The sequence below is a fragment of the Podarcis filfolensis genome (assembly GCF_964270895.1).
Source record: "Podarcis filfolensis genome assembly, chromosome: 12".
Taxonomy (NCBI): domain Eukaryota; kingdom Metazoa; phylum Chordata; class Lepidosauria; order Squamata; family Lacertidae; genus Podarcis; species Podarcis filfolensis.
In genome coordinates this window covers 41,960,234-41,981,525 of record NC_139614.1, presented here as the reverse complement: position 1 = coordinate 41,981,525, position 21,292 = coordinate 41,960,234, and the positions used below count along the sequence as shown (strand labels likewise).

At 42.4% G+C, this 21,292-nt stretch overlaps 1 long non-coding RNA gene across 1 annotated transcript in view; it reads left to right on the top strand.

The window, feature by feature from the left end:
* The first annotated feature begins 280 nt into the window (after positions 1-280).
* Positions 281-21,292, top strand: part of LOC310746367 — a 345,446-nt gene continuing 324,434 nt past the window's right edge. Inside the window, exon 1 of the long non-coding RNA XR_014540676.1 lies at positions 281-986. This is a non-coding gene — a long non-coding RNA (uncharacterized lncRNA). The remainder of the gene's footprint in view (positions 987-21,292) is intronic.

The window sequence follows — 21,292 nt, the reverse complement described above, 5'->3', positions numbered from 1 at the left end:
GAACGAGTCCAATAAGCGTATTACCTTACATGACGTATTCATTCTCCTACCCCAGCTTTTGTTTTGCATCAGGGCCATTTCACACACAAATATTTCTTTTCTTTTTTGAGTGTGTACTTCAGGTGTCACTACGTAAAATCCAATAAATGACAGCGTGCTCTTCTCTGGACAATGTGCCTTGTTTGTGCTTGTTAGACCCTCATTACCTCCCTGCTCCCACAGAGCAAGCTGTTCGGCTGGTGAATACTGCTGCTACAGCCTCCAGACTTCAAGACACCTGGCTTGAGAGCAGTACATGTGAAAAGGATCTAGGAGTCTTGGTTGACCACAAACTTGACATGAGCCAACAGTGTGATGCGGCAGCTAAAAAAGCCAATGCAATTCTGGGCTGCATCAATAGGAGTATAGCATCTAGATCAAGGGAAGTAATAGTGCCACTGTATTCTGCTCTGGTCAGACCTCACCTGGAGTACTGTGTCCAGTTCTGGGCACCACAGTTCAAGAAGGACACTGACAAACTGGAACGTGTCCAGAGGAGGGCAACCAAAATGGTCAAAGGCCTGGAAACGATGCCTTATGAGGAACGGCTAAGGGAGCTGGGCATGTTTAGCCTGGAGAAGAGGAGGTTATGGGGTGATATGATAGCCATGTTCAAATATATAAAAGGATGTCACATAGAGGAGGGAGAAAGGTTGTTTTCTGCTGCTCCAGAGAAGCGGACACGGAGCAATGGTTCCAAACTACAAGAAAGAAGATTCCACCTAAACATTAGGAAGAACTTCCTGACAGTAAGAGCTGTTCAACAGTGGAATTTGCTGCCAAGGAGTGTGGTGGAGTCTCCTTCTTTGGAGGTCTTTAAGCAGAGGCTTGACAACCATATGTCAGGAGTGCTCTGATGGTGTTTCCTGCTTGGCAGGGAGTTGGACTCGATGGCCCTTGTGGTCTCTTCCAACTCTATGATTCTATGATTCTATGATTCTAAGAATGTTTCTGTGATTCCCTAGGCAATGATCCCAAACTTTTAAGATGGAAATAGCTTAATGGTTGAGGAGGGCATCCAGTGAAATGAACAGAAATGTATGGAAGTTGTGCTCTCTGTTTTTCATTTTGAATACATTCATGGTTCTTCAGGGTTACAGCCAGCCAGCCAGGCCCTCTTCTGGATATTTCGTTCCATCTGTTCCTTTCTCCACACCACACCATTTCCATTCTTCTCCCAAATGTCAATCAGCGCCCTATAGCCAAATAGCATGCTCTGTCATCACCAGGCTGTTTTGGGTACCTCCTTCCCTTAGTTTCCACCCCCTTAAAACATTTATTGTACTTCTGCAAACCTTGCTGTTTGTCCCAGCCTGCTTAAACCCCACTTTTGTGTGTAGAGACTGATGCAGAAATCCACACACAAGAGGGTTTGTTATTGCATTATAAGATTGAACCCCTTCACCTGTATCCTGCAGAGGAAGCCATGACAACTGAGATTTTGTAAAACTGATGTATAGTAATGTGGGAGTGCGACAGCATCCTCAGAATTATTTTAAGGCTGCAATAAACTAACTTAGCAAGAAGTAAGCCCTACTGAACTTATCCCAGAGTAAACATATTTTTGACTGGGTTTTGAAAGATGGCAAATGAAAAAGTGTGGGGTTTTATTTGTTTATATATATATATATATATATATATATATATATATATATATATACATACACACACATATACACACACACACACACACACACACTGTTTTTAAATCAGTCAAGACCAAGAACATCATTTTTGTATGTCTTTCTTTTTGCTCTCCTCATTGAGGGGAAATGAAATTATCAGGAAACTTTACAGACTTCTCTATTGACTCTATGAGTTATATTGATTCTGTGGATTATTCTCAAGCAGCTGTGGAGAACACAAAAGTTTTCCCCTAAAACACTGGCACAGGGCAGGGAAGAAATACTGATACAAATTTTTGGGAGGCTTAAAACAGGGGGGGGGGACCCTCATCTCTCAAGTGAGTTTCAAGAGCCAGTCGGTCTGGAAGGTTGGATTTGTTTGTAGGAAAAGTAAACACTGCCAAAATCAACAAGTTCATTCCGTGGGGAGCTGTTCAGCAAATTGGTCTGCAAATTAAGACAGTTCAGTCAAGTCATACTAGATCTGAGGTGAACCCCTCAGGCTCCCCAGAAATAAATAAATAAATGACGGTAATAAATCTAGAAGAGGAATTAGACTTTGTGGACTTGAGAGGTGGAGTAAATTAAAATTGATCTCCTCTATAAATATCCGTGCCTAAACAGTGGCAAGAAAGAAAGAAAGAAAGAAAGAAAGAAAGAAAGAAAGAAAGAAGTGCCCTCATGTTTAAAAGTAAAGGGACCCCTGACCATTAAGTCCAGTCATGGCCAACTCTGGGGTTGTGGCGCTCATCTCACTTTATTGGCCAAGGGAGCCTGCGTGCAGCTTCCGGGTCATGTGGCCAGCATGACTAAGCTGCTTCTGGCGAACCAGAGCAGCGCACGGAAATGCTGTTTACCTTCCTGCCAGAGCGGTACCTATTTATCTACTTGCACTTTGACGTGCTTTTGAACTGCTAGGTAGGCCCTCATGTTTACTGATGGTTTATTCCATTCTGGGTCAGATTATACTGGCTAGACTGGCACTGAAGGATGATTTAATGACAATTAGAGCTGGGCAACATGACATCAGGTATTGCCACCAACCACAAACTGTGCAATGGCTAAAGTTAATTTAACACCAGCAGAAGACATTCTTAAAGGTTGGAGACAAAGATACACCAGGCAAACAAAGCTGTGGAGTATTAGATAGGGCAGTTTAATAAATCTGGAGGTAAGTTAAGAAGATGAGGAAAGAAAATGTGGGTAAGGATGAAAATTCCATATATTAGTGATGTTTTCCTACCCAGTGTAAGATTTTTCATTTTGAGGTACAGTGGTACCTTGGGATAAGAACTTAATTCGTTCTGGAGGTCTGTTCTTAACCTGAAACTGTTTTAACCTGAGGTACCACTTTAGCTAATGGGGCCTCCTGCTGCCACCGCACGATTTCTGTTCTCATCCTGAAGCAAAGTTCTTAACCCGAGGTACTATTTCTGGGTTAGCAGAGTCTGTAACCTGAAGCATCTGTAACCTGAAGTGTCTGTAACCCGGGGAACCACTGTATCCAGTTTTTCAGAAATCTCTACAGCAGCAATTCCTGCCCTAGTGAAAGTCCCACTGGAATCTTTTGTAAGATTGCTATACTCCTTCCATCATGGAGCAAAACAAGAGACCATGCAGGAGAAGAGAGGAACATTGTAGCAGAAGCCACCTCCAAGAGCGGGAGGGAAAGAGAGATTATTTAAATCAGTGGTACAAGTTAACAGTAAAATAGAAACATCATTAAGAAACAATTACGAGGCATCTTAAAACGATCAACATTAAAACATTAAACAGATTTACAACAGATGCAATCAAATCACATGTCTCAATAGGCCCACTGAAAAAGAAAAGTTTTCAGCAGGTGTCTAGAACTGTGTAATGAAGGAACTGATTCCATTCTTTGGAAATTCCAAACAATGGGGCTGTTTCTCAGCTGGCAAGACAGGGATGGGGAGCCTGTGGTTCTCCAGGTGTGGTTGGACGGCAACCCCCATCATTCCTGGCTGGGCCTGATGAGAGTCATAGTCAATCTTTAACCTTGTTGTATGATAACCACCCATTGCACAGTAACAAACCTTGGTTTGCCACTGCATACAGTTCACTCAGCCAATCTGCACTCCCTTGTTCCAGTAAGATGTGCAGTTTTCAGACACTTGCTTTTGAATACCAACACCAAGTTTACATTGTGGGAGACAGGTGTACATGTTAAATAATGGAACATTGGAAATTATAGATTAAGGTACATGAGGATGGCCAATTATTTTTAAGTACCGTGACTGATATGGTTTAAGTTATTAAAATCATGGGAGCAGATAGAGAGGACTGTAGTCCACAGAAGGGTATGTCATCATACATTTGTTAGGATGCAATCCAAACTCAAGATCCACCAGGATGAGCAAGTTAGGATCCAGCAGATCTCTGGCTCAACTGGCTGATTCCTGGCACAGCATAACTACCTCCTCTCAGCTCAGTTGGAATAAGACCTGAAAAAACGGGTGTTTGATGTGAATGGCAGGGGGGAAGATTTACACTGGATCCTACCTCTGTTCACCTTGATCACATGACCCAGCAACCTTGAGAGACTTTGTTGTTGTTCTTTAGTTGTTTAGTCGTGTCCGACTCTTTGTGACCCCATGGACCAGAGCACCCCAGGCACTCCTGTCTTCCACTGCCTGCCGCAGCTTGGTCAAACTCATGTTGGTAGCTTCGAGAACACTGTCCAGCCAGTCGTCCCCTTCTCCTTGTGCCCTCAATCTTTCGCAACATCCGGGTCTTTTCCAGGGAGTCTTCTCTTCTCATGAGGTGGCCAAAATATTGGAGCCTCAGCTTCAGGATCTGTCCTTCCAGTGAGCACTCAGGGCTGATTTCCTTCAGAATGGATAGGTCTGATCTTCTTGCAGTCCATGGGACTCTCAAGAGTCTCCTCCAGCACCATAATTCAAAAGTGTCAATTCTTCGGCGATCAGCCTTCTTTATAGTCCAGCTCTCACTTCCATACACCACTACTGGGAAAACCATAGCTTTAACTATAACTTTAACCATAGCTTTAACTATATGGACCTTGTTGACCTTGAGAGACTTAAACCAGCCCAAAGGGCAGCGTAAGTCAAATTCTGTTTTAAAGGCTTGCTTTCCTTCTGGCAGGCTTAAGTCAGCTCAGCCAGTGGTAGCCCCAGGCTTGGACAGCCTTTAGAATAGGGGTAATTTATGCTAGTTTGTGGCCTCCTATACTTAGGATTATTCTTCTTGCCTTTAAGATTCAAGAAGATTCTTTGCTGATTTCGCTGCAACAGAAACATGGCTACCCCTCTGGAAATTGTCAATATTTATGGTTTCTAACAAGGTGGATTCTGATAGCATCTAGCAAATATTACTAAGGGCTAACGCAGATGGCTGCTTTGGAAGTTTGTTTTCCATTCATGATGACCTTCTCTTGTCAGCCCAGATTGATTGCACTGAGGTCACCCAACTTCTCGGAAAACAGTTTGAATCTTTGGCAGTATTGTGTACCTGGGGCTATGGTACAGCACTACACTAAATAACTGAATATTGACACCAGGGGAGGGAGAGGTAATCATTGTTGTGTTTGCTGCTGTTTTTTTAAAAAAAGTTACATGAAGGCTTCTGCACTGGAATTGTTGAGAAGGGGAGAACTTAGCCCTTAAAAGGCATGTCTCATCACTAATAAGTTCCATATTGCAGAACCATATTAAAGCAGTGGGAATAATAAAAAGAATGTTTAAGATCATTCATTCCTTTTGTTGTATCTTCTTCAGACCTACTATATATGAATAGATGTGTTAATTCAAACACCTCCTCAAACCCCAAGTTTACTTCTTTTACCAGAAAATATTCATGCTAGGTTATTTTCTTTCATTTAGAACCATTTGTCTATTTCCCCCCACTTTTAATGATCAGGCTCTGTGCTGTTAATACTGTTCCTTCCCATGAACCCATATGTAGGCTCCAATATCTTCATAATAGGCTGCAGGCTTAAGTACAATTCCTCATGGAAGGATGTCCCTCTGAGGCCAATTAGGCCTTCTTATGAGTAAGCACACTTAGGACAGCAGCCAAGAATTTATTTCCAGATCAGGAATTCCAAACCTATGGAATCTGCCAATTTTTCATTGGTCTGTAAATCACCAATTGTGTTGTAAAAGAGTATCAGTGTTTCTGATGCACTATACAGTTATGTGTGCTCAAGTCAGAATGGTTTTTAATGGGGATATAAGTGTACATAATTGTGTTCAGTAAGAATAACACCAGCTCACATTTTCAGAATCCATGACATGTAATAAAACCAAACATCTTATTGTCAAGAATGTTTGAGCAGCCAAAGAAGTATTACAACTTCAGCCCCCATTTACTCCGGATGACAGGATGGAGCTATTTTCCATGGCATTCAGTTTATTGTCTTTCATAATATGGAGCATTACTAGACAAATAAAGCATGAATATGGAATATTACATGATTGCATATAATGAGGGCAATTTTTCCCTGTAGGAAATATGGTCTTGGCTTTCTTCCCTGCGCTTGGTAATATTTTACTTGTTCTACTCCTGCCCAGTTTTGTGCTGTATATGGTACTGAAAATATATAGATGACTGACAACTTATTAAATCAAGGATGATTTTGGTGGGTACAAGGGCTTCTACAAAACCTGAAGAGGTAGCATCAGCTTATCTCAAGGGCTTTAACTTTGGCAAGCTACAGTAACTCACCCTAACACAATTTTACAATGCGTCTCTATTATTTCCATCTGCCCTTTTCAAACATTTAGCACAGAGGTAGCTCAAGATGTTCTTGGATCCCAACCAGCATGGCCAATGATTAGGGATTGTGGTAGTTGAATCCAACAGCAACTGGAGGCAACCACAATGGCTACTCCTGCTTAAGCACACTTACTTGGAAGTAATTCCTGTTAAATTTACAGCTGAGTAAGCATGCGTAAGACTGAGCACTATTTACTCACCAGTATGCAGCTCCTGACTAGCAGAGCTGCCTGTTAAGGCTTGCTTTAAATATATAGTGTCGATCAGGGATGGGGAGCTTGTGGCCCTCCAGATGTTGTTGGACTTCAGCTCCCATCAGCACCAGCCAGAATGACCAGTGATCAGGGTCAATGAGAGATGTAGTCCAACAACATCTGGAAGGTCACGGGTTCCCTGATTTAGACAATTCTGAGAAGCTGAATGGCAATCTTGCACCTACATTAGTTCATCTAAAAGCAGGGGCCCAAGACACATTAAATTAACACAGCTGAGAGTAAAGAATTGTAGGTACTTTTTGTGCAGAATTTCAAGCTATCTGAGTTTTGATTAACTTCTGCCCAGTGTTGAGTTTCTATGTCTATTGTTTGTTTGTATTGCTTTTTGTTTGTGAGAAGCCAGTTTACATTGTCTGCTGATGTCTGTACCCATTGATTGATTGATTGATTGATTGATTGATTGATTGATTGAATATACCGCCCTATACCCACAGGTCTCAGGGCAGTTCAGAGATTATTTTGGTGGGAGAGGTGAATTAATATTTCAAAGACTGGGATTCTCATTGTCATAGCTGTTCTTCTGCAACATCTCACCACACAAATTAGCCAGTTTCCCAAGAAAATAGTCCTGGGTCAATATAACGGGGAGTTCAGGCAAGGTACATCACAGCAAGAAGAGCGAACTGGAAGCATGAGCAAGGATAGAAAGAACAGAGATGTATGGAGTGTCTAGTTCATCAGAGGTGAATGTAGGGCAATGCGACCAGTTCCCCCGCACTGGGCACCAAGCCAAGGGGGCAACGCAGGGCTACACAACTATGACATGGTGCACATAGAGAACATAAGGTAAGAGGCAGGGGGTCGCTGGATTTTGGGCTCACACAGGGCACCACTGAAATTTAAAAGACCAAAGTCCACCCCTGGGCTCATCCTCCAAGGACTCAGAACCAGACTCCAGGTCAGGGCTAAGCATGGCAGGTGAGCCAGATGCAGAGGGCTTTAACAGGGGCATAGAGGAGGGTATTTCAGCCATCCATCCTTGTGGCATCTGGCCACCCTAACTCCCACATATTTGGGAAGGACTAGCTGGGCCACTGAGACACAGTGCATTTCTTCTAAACAGGCTTGAAGCGTAGCTCGTGTGTGTGTGTGTGTGTGTGTGTGTGTGTAAAGCCCTGTCATGAGGTGAATTAGGGGAAATTGTGGGCACCGAGCTGCACAGGTTTCAAATTATAAATGGCTTTGAAAGATACTCAGCACCAAATTTTGAGAAAAATATTTCCTGGTAGATTTCAGCCACAAAGAAGAGTTCCAAAACCATAAGTAAATAGCAGCGAGGAAGTCTGACCCAAGAAAGCAAAGCTGTCTGTAAGGAAGCAGAGGGCAAATAAACAAGTTTCTTCCTGTTGCCCAGAAATACCTGAGGTGGTTTTCAGAAGGGAGGAAATCAGCACTCAGAGGTCAGTTATTCATCCTTCAGAATCAAGAAGCTCATTGACCTGGTTAAGCAAATACCTACAGATGGATAACCTCCGCTGGAATTTCAAAAAAGCAGGTGATCATAATGCAGAGCTTGTCTTCTCCTCTCTGATAAATGCAGCTTTTAATCATTTACCTTATTCTGCTTTTCCAAACTGGAGGAAGGAAAAGGAGGAAGATTGTCTGCCAGGTAAAATCTTAATGTCCCTCTTGAGAAACAGCTAAATGCTAAACCATTCTGGGGTATAATTGAGTTCTGTCATCTGTCTTCAATATGATCATTTTTCTCTCTTAATCTTCTATTTTTTATAATAAAAAAAAGAACTTGGGAGTGGAAAGATGGAATTATGCCTTCAGCCAGACTTACTTTCAAGCCTCAGAATTTCCCTTGTGGTTATCGTTGAGGCAGACTTTATATCGGTGGCACTGGACACACTGGAAGTGTTGCTGCATATAAATAACAGGCCTTTAGCAACAAGTAGTGCCATTTAAAAGGGGGGGGAATCACTTCTGTTTAAAACCTTCTTCAGATTAGAAATTGTACTGTAGAATTAATTGTTCACTCTGAAGCCAGAAGGGACAGGGACACTTATAGAACAGAGATGGGGAATGTCAGCTTTGAGGGTCAAATGTAGCCCCCCACCCCGTCTTTTTCCATGTGTTCTTTGGCAAAATTATTAAAATCTGCACACTCCAGCCAAAACCAAAATTCCCATAGATGGATTTTTACCTACTTTGCAAACATGTCCCCTATACTGTAGCTGTAATTTTATCTGTCGTAATAATGTCACTGAAGAAAATAAACCAACCTCTAATTACAAAGATTATTTACCTTGCAATTAATCTGGTGCCAGTAGCTCAGTTTTTTAAAAAGATAATTCTCTTCTCATCTTTCGAAAAGAAAAATTCTCAGGGTGGCACATCCTAACAGGACATAGAAAGGAAGCCACTTATTTTTCAATTGTCAAAATGGCACATGAGCAACAACAGTAGGCTGTAAATATTCTACCGAGCTAAAACTTCAGGGTCACTGCTAGAAATGAGAGGGCACTTTCTTTCCCAAGCTTATTAACAAGGAATCCATTCAGAGAAGTTTGACAAGACCTCAGTGAGGACATGTTGGGAGTATGTGGATAGTACTATTACAGAGTTTAGTCACTAGGTGGCCCTGCACTTAGTTGTAGCTGGGTGGAGTCCAGCATTTCCTGTTGCTGTCTGCCTTAAGAGATTTAAGATAGTTCTTGTCTAGCTCCCTGGGTGATATGTATTCTAATATGTGATAGGAAGCAGGTGCAACTGCCTTTGTCTCCCATGCTTTGCACAAGTTAGCAAGGCTACATTCCTATGCACAGCTACATGGGACTAAGCAGTTTTAAACACAGTGGAATTTCCTTCTGAATAAACATGGATGGTCTCTACACTTTAAAAAAACAACAGTGCCCTCTTGCCCGGCTCATGCATATAGCCAGCCAGAAGGGCCTTCATTGCTTTGCTTTTGAAAAATGGGGTTTGCAATGGAATGGTTGAGATCACAGCAGTTTTGTGTGTTGACCTGCCTTACACAGTGGACCACACAGAGACACACTGCAAAGGGTTACATGTACGAATTGTACTTTTATTTCCTGTAATTTACAACATGCCCTTCTTTCCTATTTCTACTGGTTTTTCTTCTCAACAGCAAACATCAGATTATCTGGAGTGTTGATACAAATTAAGGAACAACAATTTTATACCTGAAGGAGCGTCTCCACCCCCATCGTTCTGCCCGGACGCTGAGGTCCAGCGCCGAGGGCCTTCTGGCGGTTCCCTCACTGCAAGAAGCCAAGTTACAGGGAACCAGGCAGAGTGCCTTCTCAGTAGTGGCACCCTCCATGTGGAACGCCCTCCCTTCAGATGTCAAGGAAATAAACTATCTGACTTTTAGAAGACATCTGAAGGGAAGTTTTTAATGTTCAATGTTTTATCGCACTTTTTAGATTCTGTTGGGAACCACCCAAAGTGGCTGGGGAAACACAGGCAGATGGGTGGGGTATAAATAATAAATTTTTTATTATTATTATTATTATTATTATTATTATTATTATTATTATTATTTAATTAATTAATGTACCTTGAGTTTAAGAAGTACCGGAGAGAATCAACCTGAATGCAGGTTTAACATTTGAACCTCTAGTTCAGGTAGACATCATAAGAAACAGGGACCAAAGGGGAAGAGTTTGGAATGTTTCTGCCTGTGGAGTTGCATCAGTCTTTTTCCTCCCTTTCCAGGCCAAACCACTACTTAATTAAGCCCTTGGGTCCAGTCTAGGAAACTGTCTCCTCCTACATCCCACCACCACTCCTCACTCACTCACTGAGAACTGCGGTGAAAGGTCCTGTAAGTTACTTGAGGCAAGTCTGGTTTTTCCATTCTAATGCAAATTCTATGAGACAACTGATTCCTCCGCAAAATCCCATATTCTTAAGGAATTTCATATCATCTGAAATCCAGCCCATGTAAACCTCAATCTGCTTTTCTGATGCATCCCATAAATCACCGAGGGCCATCTCAAACAAAAGACAGAGGATGTTACTTTGCAACACAAAATTTCTCCCCACGGGTTTGTAAAAATTTCATGCATAATCTTTTTCTCCCTCCCTCTTTCCAAATATAAGGAATGAATTCACTACAACCAAGAGGAGCAGTAAATTGGGATTTATTGTCACTTTTATCATTCCTGGCAGTCCGTCTAGCAGACAGTCCAGTCCTTGAACTGTGTATGCCTTTCCCGGAGCTCACATATTCCAACTTCAAATTCAGGAACAAAAATTTACAGTCTCTCTTGTCAGGCTGGTGTGAAAGGGAAATGTCACCTCCCTTGGCTCCTGGGACAGTACAGCATACATATGGAAGTGGAATAACTTCTCTTTCCAGCAGCAAAAATGATTCCTTACCTTGATGTTTTAGATCAGTCCAATTGCCTGAGTATTGCAAACCACAATGCAAAGTCATTGTCCTTTTAATTTTTTATTTATTTATTTTGTAAGTGTACTTCAGTTCCTTTCATGTACACCTGCAGCAATATGGGATTCACTTCCTAGTGGTCCATTCAAACAGAACTGGGGTAGGTGTGTGAATGCCACAGCCACATGGGTGTGTTCAGTCATACCTGTGTTTCAGTTGGCTCCTCTCAACCAGAAGAGAGAGCAAAAATCAGGATAGGAAACTGGTTGTGCCCATATGAGTGATGTAGTGATAGATACTACATGGTGCAGTCATATGCATCACTGTGAACTAGTTCCCTAGGTACCAAGCTCTTAATAGGTGGATGTGTGGTAACCTTGAGAAGTATGTATTGGGAATCTGAGTTGAAATATCCAGGCAACAGAAGTTGCCCCTAGTTCCAGTCACCACAGCTTCAGCTTCAGGTCCAAAATCAGTTACTGCTGCAGAAGATTAGGCTTCTCTAATACAGTTCTGGATGTTGATATCTTCATGCGGCTTGTAGGCTTTGCAGATACAGCTATAAACAAGGACAATGTATCTCTTGCTCCAGCTTCAAGATGTAACACAGACTCTGACTCACGGACAGACTGAGTGACTAATGAGCTGACATGCTTTAATCACTTATATAGACGGCACTGGGCTGCTGCCATAGCAACTGACTTGGCTGACCATGCACCTGTTGGCTTATTTCAACCATGGGGTGATTTATGCTCATGAAGGAAATTAACCCTTTCCTCCATGTCCAGTTTCTCCAACAGTATGCAGGATCCAGGAAGGATGCATTTGTTCCAGAAACATTTTCAGCTGGTAGGGTTCCATGACTGACAATTAACTTATTTTTTTTAAGAAGAAGCAACTATATCTCATCAACTCAGAGAAGACAACATCATGATGCAAATGCTTTCAAATTGCAATAGATAGTTCTAAATTCCTTTTGCAGCTGGCTAAACACTGATTTTTTTGGTGTCAAGTTTTGCATGGGTCTCGTCATGAGAGACAGAAAAGTCTCAGTCGGTATGTGCTAAAATAATCCGAGAGCATCCTTGCTGTCCTACCAAATAGATATTTTTGCCAAAGTTTGTCATAATACATCATAAATTACTGATATGTTATCATCAGGAAACATTTGCAAAAGGAAGTGAATGCAAAATCTATCCATCATGCTTCCAGTCTAATTAACATCCGCCATTCCCTCCCACTGTTTGCTGGTAGTTGAACTATGTTCTAAGATAGCATGATTTTCAAGGCATTGCAGTGCATACCAGCCACATCTTGGAGTTCAAAAATCTGAGTCACTAAGTGCCTTCTTCCAAGGCTCATTGAGAAGATGACCTCAGTTCTATATTAAGCACATTATCCAACCTCTCACAATAATGGAAAGGAATGGCACTTCTCAGAGCCAGTTCATGGATTTGCTCCTTGCTTGATTCGCACTGCCTTCATTCTTTACTTGCCCTCACTTGCCTTGCCCTGCCTTGCCTTAAATTCAACAGTAACCCTGTCTCACAAACTCCTATTAAGGACAATCAGTTTGATTTCCAGTCTGCAGTGTTGAGCCATCCATTGCTAAAGCGTTCATTCCAACCCACGTGATCACCAACGGGATGCACTTATGATGACTTTGTCAAGGTGACAATAACTCTGTGCTTCAGGGTATTATTGAGCATGGAGAGACCTGCAGCCATTAATGCAACCTGGATATAATGAATCATTCATTGTGGTTGGCAGTTAACAAGAAACAAACAGGCAATCGATTGATATGCCACAGCTCAGATTAATGCTGAGATGTTTGCTTGGAATTAAACAGGTGTTAGCCCTGACTCTGAATCAGAGCATCACTAATTACTGTTCCCACTCTTGCTAGGGTGATTTAGCCTCTTATTGATTTGTTGTTGTTGTTTTAATTCTCCTATTTTCATTTCAGCAATACAGGCTATGCAAATCAAGACGGTATGCTTCTGCAGCTCCAAAGTGGGAAGGGAAAAAAGAGAGTTATTAAAAATCGGAGACACTTGTATTTATAGTTCTTTCTGTACTTTTCAAGAGTGAACCCAGATAGATTGTTTGGAAGAAGGTTAATGAATTTGGATCTTTTGTTTACTGCAGCAGCTGACAGTTGGAGAGGAGAATATGCCTGAGGTTGAGAGAGGCCTGTGCAGTTACTTCACAGTGCATGCTGAGAACGACGTCTTCTTGCCAGGTCAGACGAAGTGCAATTTATGAGATCAATAAACACAAGTGTCAGAATAGCAGTATTTTGGAACAAGGGGGACCTGAAGCAAAATGGTGCAGAGTTGAGTGCTCCTGTTCAGGGTGTAGGCAGCCAAGATATTTCTCTAGGATGCCATTCCCTTCCACTTCCAGGATATTTCAGAGCGGACTAACATCAATCCCTCTTCCCGGGGAATTCTGGGAATTGTAGCTCTGTAAGGGGAATAGGGGTCTTCTAACAACTCCCAGCACGCTTAACAAACTACAGTCCCCATGATTCTTTGAGGAAAGACGTATTTGGGGGGGTATGACACTGCTTTAAATGTATACTGCAAATGGGGCTTGCATTAAAAGAGGGGACATGGGTGGTGCTGTGGTCTAAACCACTGAGCCTCTTGGGCTTGCCAATCGGAAGGTCGGCGGTTCGAATCTCACGATGCAGTGAGTTCCCATTGCTCTGTCCCAGCTCCTGCCAACCTAGTAGTTCGAAAGCACACCAGAGCAAGTAGATAAATAGCTACCACTGTGGCGGGAAGGTAAATGGCGTTTCTGTGCGGTCTGGCTTCCGTCACGGTGTTCTGTTGTGCCAGAAGTGGTTTAGTCATGCTGGCCACATGACCCAGAAAGCTGTCTGTGGACAAACTCCAGCTCCCTCAGCCTGAAAAGCTAGACAAGCACTGCACTGCATAGTCACCTTTGACTGGACTTAACCATCTAGGAGTCCTTTATTTTTACCTTTACCTGTATTAAAATACTGATGTACAGCACTTTGCAACAAAATATACCCATGGTTTTTTCATAAGCATTCTTAAAATTAAAAATTATTTTATTTTACCACAACCTCATCACATGCCATAGGAAGAAACAACTTCCCCACAGTCTCTCCAACACTTGGGAGTTTGAGGGAATATAAATGCCACCTGTGCGCTAATTTTAAAAGATTTTTCTTATTTCTGCTGATGCTGACTGGAAGAGTCATTTTGTCCAAGTCGCCTGCCATTCTGTAGCTTCTGCTTCACAAAACAGAACCCCTCCTATTCATAGGCTTTCCAAAGTACCTATCACCTCTACTTTCAGGGCAAAGGCCACCCAAATCAGCTTACAAAAGACAGTTGGGGCTAGTATACTCTGCAGCATTTCGTTGATGCAAAATAATGTGTTACTGGTGGATTTACACTGGACTGTCTACACTTCATTCTGTTTTGTTAGTTATTCTGTGATGCTTTCCTAGTATTATCACATTATTGCCATCTGGAGGGGCACTCTTGTGCTATATCACAACAAAAGTGAAACAGAAAAATAGAGAAAACAACTCGGGAAACTTTGTTGGTATTGCAACACATGATGCCTCCAAATTCATTCCAGGCTTGCTATTTAATGAACAGCACCACAGTCATTTTTATTCCCATAGGGCAGGTTTCCAAATATGCCTTCTTCCTCACACACTGGCACCAGGATGAGTGAATAATATTTCTTGAGTGCAAGTCAGTCTTCTTTCACATGTGGTGGACTTGTAAAAGGGTAAAAAAAATTGGGAAATAATCCATAAGGATTTGAAAAATATGTTCAAAAGTACTTTCCCCCCCCCCCAAAAAAACAAACCCAGAGTCCTTTCTGTTGGGGATAATTCAGATGCAAATTCCCAGGTGTCAAAAAAAAATTGTATGTCACTACTGTGGCCTGTGGGACACGGGTGGCGCTGTGATCTAAACCACAGAGCCTAGGGCTTGCCAATTGCAAGGTCGGCAGTTTGAGTCCGCACGGCGGGCTCCTGTTGCTCGGTCCCAGCTCCTGCCCACCTAGCAGTTCAAAAGCACGTCAAGTGCAAGTAGATAAATAGGTACCACTCTGGTGGGAAGGTAAACTGCGTTTCCGTACGCTGCTCTGGTTCGCCAGAAGCTGGTTAGTCATGCTGGCCACATGACCCAGAAGCTGTCTGCAGACAAATGCTGGCTCCATCAGCCTACAGAGCGAGATGAGCGTGCAACCGCAGAGTCATCCGCGACTGGACCTAATGGTCAGGGGTACCTTTACCTTTACTGTGGCCTGTGTTTTGTTAGCCCAAAAATGGAAAATGAGTGAGGTCCCAATTAAAAAAGAATGGCAACTTAAGCTGATGGGATATGTGCAGCTCGTGGACTTAACACATAAAATAAGAGAACAAGAAGAGCATATGTTTAGAGAAGATTGGAAAATGTTTATTGAATATATGGTGGGAAATTTTGTACACTTGAAAACATTGGCAGCATTAAGATAAATTCATCAGTGTAAATAAGTTTTGATGGACGTATTAATGGAATACTGAATGGTTTAGTTTACCTAAAATATGCAGGGATATATGATATGCAAAATGAACCATGGATAGAGAGGAAGAGAAGTGTTTGATATTTTAAGGATGTTTAAATGGGTATTCTAAATTGTAAAACAGAAAAATTAATAAAAATTATATATTTTTAAAAAGTCAGTCTTCAACTAATTTTACTTGTCACTGTGTTGGTGGAAATGCTTATGATCTGAAAATAAAGATGATGTAAGTATTTTTGTGACCCAAGAAAAACTTTAATAAAAACAATTTTTTGAAAAGTCCTCTTGAAAAGTCATAATATGCACACATTTGTATGCAATTAGCCCAACATACACATTTTCCCAAAGCAATCTCCACAGACATAATGCATACACACATTTTGTGGACCATTGATTGATTGATTGAATTTGTACCCCACCCTATGAACACAATGCAATGCACTGTGAGGACACCTGCATAGGACAGTCCTACAAAACCCCTATAAAAATAATAAACTTGGGTTTGTAAGAATATTTAGATAACAGATATTTTTGCAAACCTCGCTTGCATACTTATGTGAAAGCTGGGAGCATATTTGAATATGTATGCATTAACACTGGGCAGCAATAGAATTTAATCCAACAGAAAATGAAAAATAGCCCATTATTGTTCTTGGCTCCATTTTTATCCATAGTGGTTTAGCTGGCACAGCCAAATGCACAAGATCAACTGTAAGATAGAAGTTACTGTGATTATTTCACTTGTTCAAGGTTAGCAGCACACTCAGCAATTTCAAAACTGCTGCTTCAAACTCGCAACGTGGGAAAACGCTCCAAAACTGGATCAGTGTTTAGGTGTGAGTGAGAGAGAGAGAGAGAGAGAAAGATCCTAGCAGTTGCTCATGTAATCAGGTCCACCACCACCACCACCCCCGGCTGTGAATACTAACCAGTGAGAAGGTAACAAAAATAGGGTGCTAATTGTCAACTTTCCAAGACTTTCTCACAACTTGCGAACAGGTGCCACTGTGGCCTTCTTAAAGCTGAACACGACTCCTTAAGATTCAAGTTGCAATCTATAATGAGAGAGAGGGAGAGAGAGGGAGAGATTGAGAAAGGTCAAGGATGTATCAGGATGCCTTCGGCCTGGCTTGAAGAATCTGAGGTCAAAGTCATCAGCAGCTGTGTGCTTATTATTGCTGCAAATTTAGATCATCTACGTAGCAGTCTATTAACACTTTACATTTTGCACTTGGATCTGGATACCTGGGAAGAAAACACTCACAAGTAGTGCGTCAATTCTGAATGGCGCACGTGCATTAAAAAATTGAGTTCCCAGAATCTTTTTTGAAACTCTTACTACACTTTCTCCCTGGAACACTCCTAGGAAAATAGAAAGATAACTTATCCCAAGTCAGACCAATGACCCATCTAGCTCAATATTGTCTACTGACAAACATCTAGGGGGTACCATGTTAGTGAAGGCTGGCCTACACTGACTGGCCAAGGCTCGCCAGGGGTTCAGACATGAGTCTATCCCATTCCTACCTGGAGATGACAGGGATTGAACCTGGGACCTTCTATGTGGAAAGAAGATGCTCTACCACTGAGCTTTGGCCCTTCTACCAAAGTTTGGAGGTGCAGATTTTCATAACTGTTATGTACTGAGTTGAATAGGATCCAAAATGCAGTAGTCTGATTGGTCCTAGAACAATAGGATCCAAAATGCAGCAGTCTGTTTGGTCCTAGAACAATAGGATTCAGAATGCAGCAGTCTGATTGGTCCTAGAACAATGCAGCAGTATTATTGATCCACAGGAGCCACCCATTCCAGCTCCAGGGGGAAGTGAATCCACAACCTGATTGGCCTAAAGGAGAACCCCAGAATTAGCCAATCACATGCAGCCCATTGTGTAAATAATGTATGTAAAGCAGATATTGTGGGGGAACTTCCATTCCTCCTCACCACTATGAGCTGAATAAAGAGCATGAAATCCACTCTCAACTCCGAGTATATTTCAATAACACTTGGTTTCGAATATCCAAAGGACTGTCAGGAGAACATAGGAGTATTGTCAAAATGTTTCTTCAGCCAGTGATGTCCCCTGGGAACACCAAAGCTTCCCTTGGCCAAAGCTATGAGTTCAACACAGTTGCACACATCCCCACATGTTAACAACAAGCTGCTTGCTGTGCTCCCTTATCACTGGTACACTTGTTGGTCCTGCCACACACACTGGCCACTCATTTGGTGGGTCTCTGCCTAGGAATGCCCATAACGGTGGCCATTTTGCAGTTGCAGTTGGCATACATCTGTCTCAGCAGACAATGGAGGAGTGCACCTTTGGGGAGTGAGGTCAAACTATTGGCAGTGCCTGCTGTGTTTGTAGAGACCGATGCAGGAGAGACATGTTTTGTTGCAGCCGGGGCAAACAAAGGTTTCTGGTTGTGCTGCTGCAGATACACCATGGCATTTCTTCTCTCTGCGCTCCTCCAACAGTCATTTCTCCTCTAGTCACTGTTAAATAGTGGGAAAGATGGACGAAGGACACAGCTCTGTTAGATTCACAGCTCTTTATTACAGCAGTTAGAAGTGCTCCTGGAGTCAGACTCACTGCAGCCTAGCTGGCTGCTTTATATACCGCTACGTAACTTGTAACAGTAACAACTCCCAACTAGCTAACCAATCAGTGAGTGACAGTTCTCAATCCTTCATTTGCATACTGGTGGCCTTGAGTGAGAACTGCAGCTAATCTTGATACATAACAGTCACTGCTATGGATACACAAGTTGACTGCCTGTCTCCAGGCACTGCAGTCCCACATGGTGGGGTAGTTGTTGCCAGTCTTCATGCCGTGTTTGCAGACATCTTTGTCATGCAGAGTGTGGTCTGCCAATTGGGCTGGTGCTGGAAACCAGCTCCCTGTATAGAGCACATTCTTGTGCAAACCTGGAATATGTAGTAATCTGTACAGTGGTACCTTGGTTCTCAAACTTAATCCGTTCTGGAAGTCTGTTCGAAAACCAAAGCGTTCCAAAACCAAGGCACGCTTTCCCGTAGAAAGTAATGCAAAACAGATTAATCTTTTCCAGACTTTTAAAAACAACCCATATAACAGCAGTTTAACATGAATTTTGCTCTCTAACGTGACCATTGATCCATAAAATGAAAGCAACAATCAATGTACTGTACTATAAAATAAATAAGACAGTATTGTAGATGATAAAAATAATTTTTTTCTTACATGCACTGATGATAGTCATTGTTTGGATGGGGGACTTTTATCCATTTCCGCAGTCAATCAATCAATCAGTAGCTGAACTGGGTTCCACACAGTCACAAAAACAAATTAACCAAAAAAGCCTCAAAAACAAAAACACAAAATAAACAGCAAAAACAAAAGTGCCAAATACAGTGGTACCTTGGTTCTCAAACTTAATCCATTCCAGAAGTCCATTTGACTTCTGAAATGTTCGGAAACCAAGGCACGGCTTCTGATTGGTGCAGGCCTCCCGGAAACAATAGCTGAAAGCCGCATCTGATGTTCAACTTCTGAAAAACGTTTGAAAACCAGAACACTTACTTCCGGGTTTTCAGTGTTTGGGAACCAAGGCTTTTGAGAACCGAGGTACCACTGTATAGGGAATCCTGCCATTCCATTCTGTGAACACGACCGAGCCATTGTAGACATCACTGAGACTGGAGTGCAAACATGCTGGGAAATACGTCACTATTAGAGGACACCAAAGGGGCACAGATTGACATGAGCTAGTTTAGATGTCTAAATGCAAATGTAGAAGGCTATAAGTTAAACAACTATGCATAGTTAAACAACTATGCAATTATGCAGTTACATTATGTAATACCCCTCACTATAGTGGGACCAAGTGATTTGTGTGCCTGCTCAGTCTGCTGTCCAGGTGCTCACACTTGATGTGCCACTTCCATTCTTTTCGTTATTTAAGCCAGACTTAGGAAAGCCCTTCAAAACAGAGGATTCCGGACTGTCCTCTGACCGCCCACAAACAGAGAGCTGTATTCTGCAAAGTAGGCCACGTGGCCACCCCACCTGCTCACACCGCCTCGCTGATAAGTTTGCTATTGGCTTAATTAGGAAGGCCTACATCCTGAAGGAAAGAGGATGGGAATGCAAGGAAGGTGACCCTGTCTTGTAGCCGTCAAATTGGAGACATGCGCTGACATAGGCACTGCTGTGTGCTATGCAAGCTGCGATATGCACCCTGGTGATCACCAGGATAATGAGGTCAGTTGCCTGTTTCAATCAAAGTGACAGGAATAGACACGATCGAAACATGAGCAAAACAGAGAGCAGGCACATCTTAATGTCCCTGGATATGGGTGAATTGCTCTGTGAAAAGCGATAGCTCTGATCTTCATAACACCTTTAATTTGTTTCAGGCACTTATAAAATGGTCCAGTATGTGTGATTCTGCTTGTTGTGGAATGTAGACTAGCTTCTTACTCATCCCTTTTGTCTTCAGAGCCCTTCCTTTATAGAGGGTTTTATAGTAAACTTCATAAACACTAGGACAAAAGCAGAGAGAGACTCTGTGGGTGGGGAAGAGTGGCGACAGCAGCGTTGGGGTGGAAATAGGAGAGCAAACATTGCTTTCCAATGTGGAGGCTCCTATGTAGGAGTAAAGGTAAAGTAAAGGGACCCCTGAACATTAGGTCCAGTCGTGACCGACTCTGGGATTGCGCGCTCATCTCGCTCTATAGGCCGAGGAAGCCGGCATTTGTCTGCAGACAGCTTCCGGGTCATGTGGCCAGCATGACTAAGCCACTTCTGGTAAACCAGAGCAGCACACGGAAACGCTGTTTACCTTCCCACCGGAGTGGTACCTATTTATCTACTTGCACGTTGACGTGTTTTCGAACTGCTAGGTGGGCAGGAGCAGGGACCGAGCAACGGGAGCTCACCCCGTCGCGGGTATTCGAACCGCCGACCTTCTGATCGGCAAGTCCTAGGCTCTGTGGTTTAACCCACAGCACCACCCGCGTCCCTTATGTAGGAGTAGGAATAGCAATAATCCTACTGTTGTTTCACATAGTTTTTTTTTGGGGGGGATATATAGTTCCCTCTTCCTCACAATGATCCTTTGCGGTAGGCTGAACATGTCTTGCCCAAGCTTACACACTGTGCTTAATGGATAAGGAGGAGTTTGATCCTGGTTTGTCCCCAGTCTGGTGCTTGAGCCACTACACCAAATTGCTTCTTCACAAAGTGACGTTAAAAAAATGATATTTTTTTTCTTCAGCAGAGGTAAAAAACAACAACAACCCCTCTAGTTGCAAGGTAACATATAAACAGGAAGTGCTGATCTCTGAAGCATACTTTTGTGCATGACGAAAAGACAATTTTCATATTAAAAAGAGTGAGCCTTGTTTATTTAAACTCAAAATAGCTGTGTTTTAATGTTCGTGATGAATGGCATAGAAAGAAGGTGTCCTCTCAGTGAAACCGAGATGATTATCTTCAATGTGCCAAGCTGGGAATAGTTTATCATTTCACAAAAGCTACATGCATACCCTTCTGAACCTGATTAAATCAGTCCTTGACAGAATATGAAATTAAGATGAATGAAAATTTAAACAGAGAGGCAGCGTTTTTCTCACAAGGCCTTGTCTCTAAGAATGATCATACAGAACACGGTTGAAGAACTTGACGCAGTGT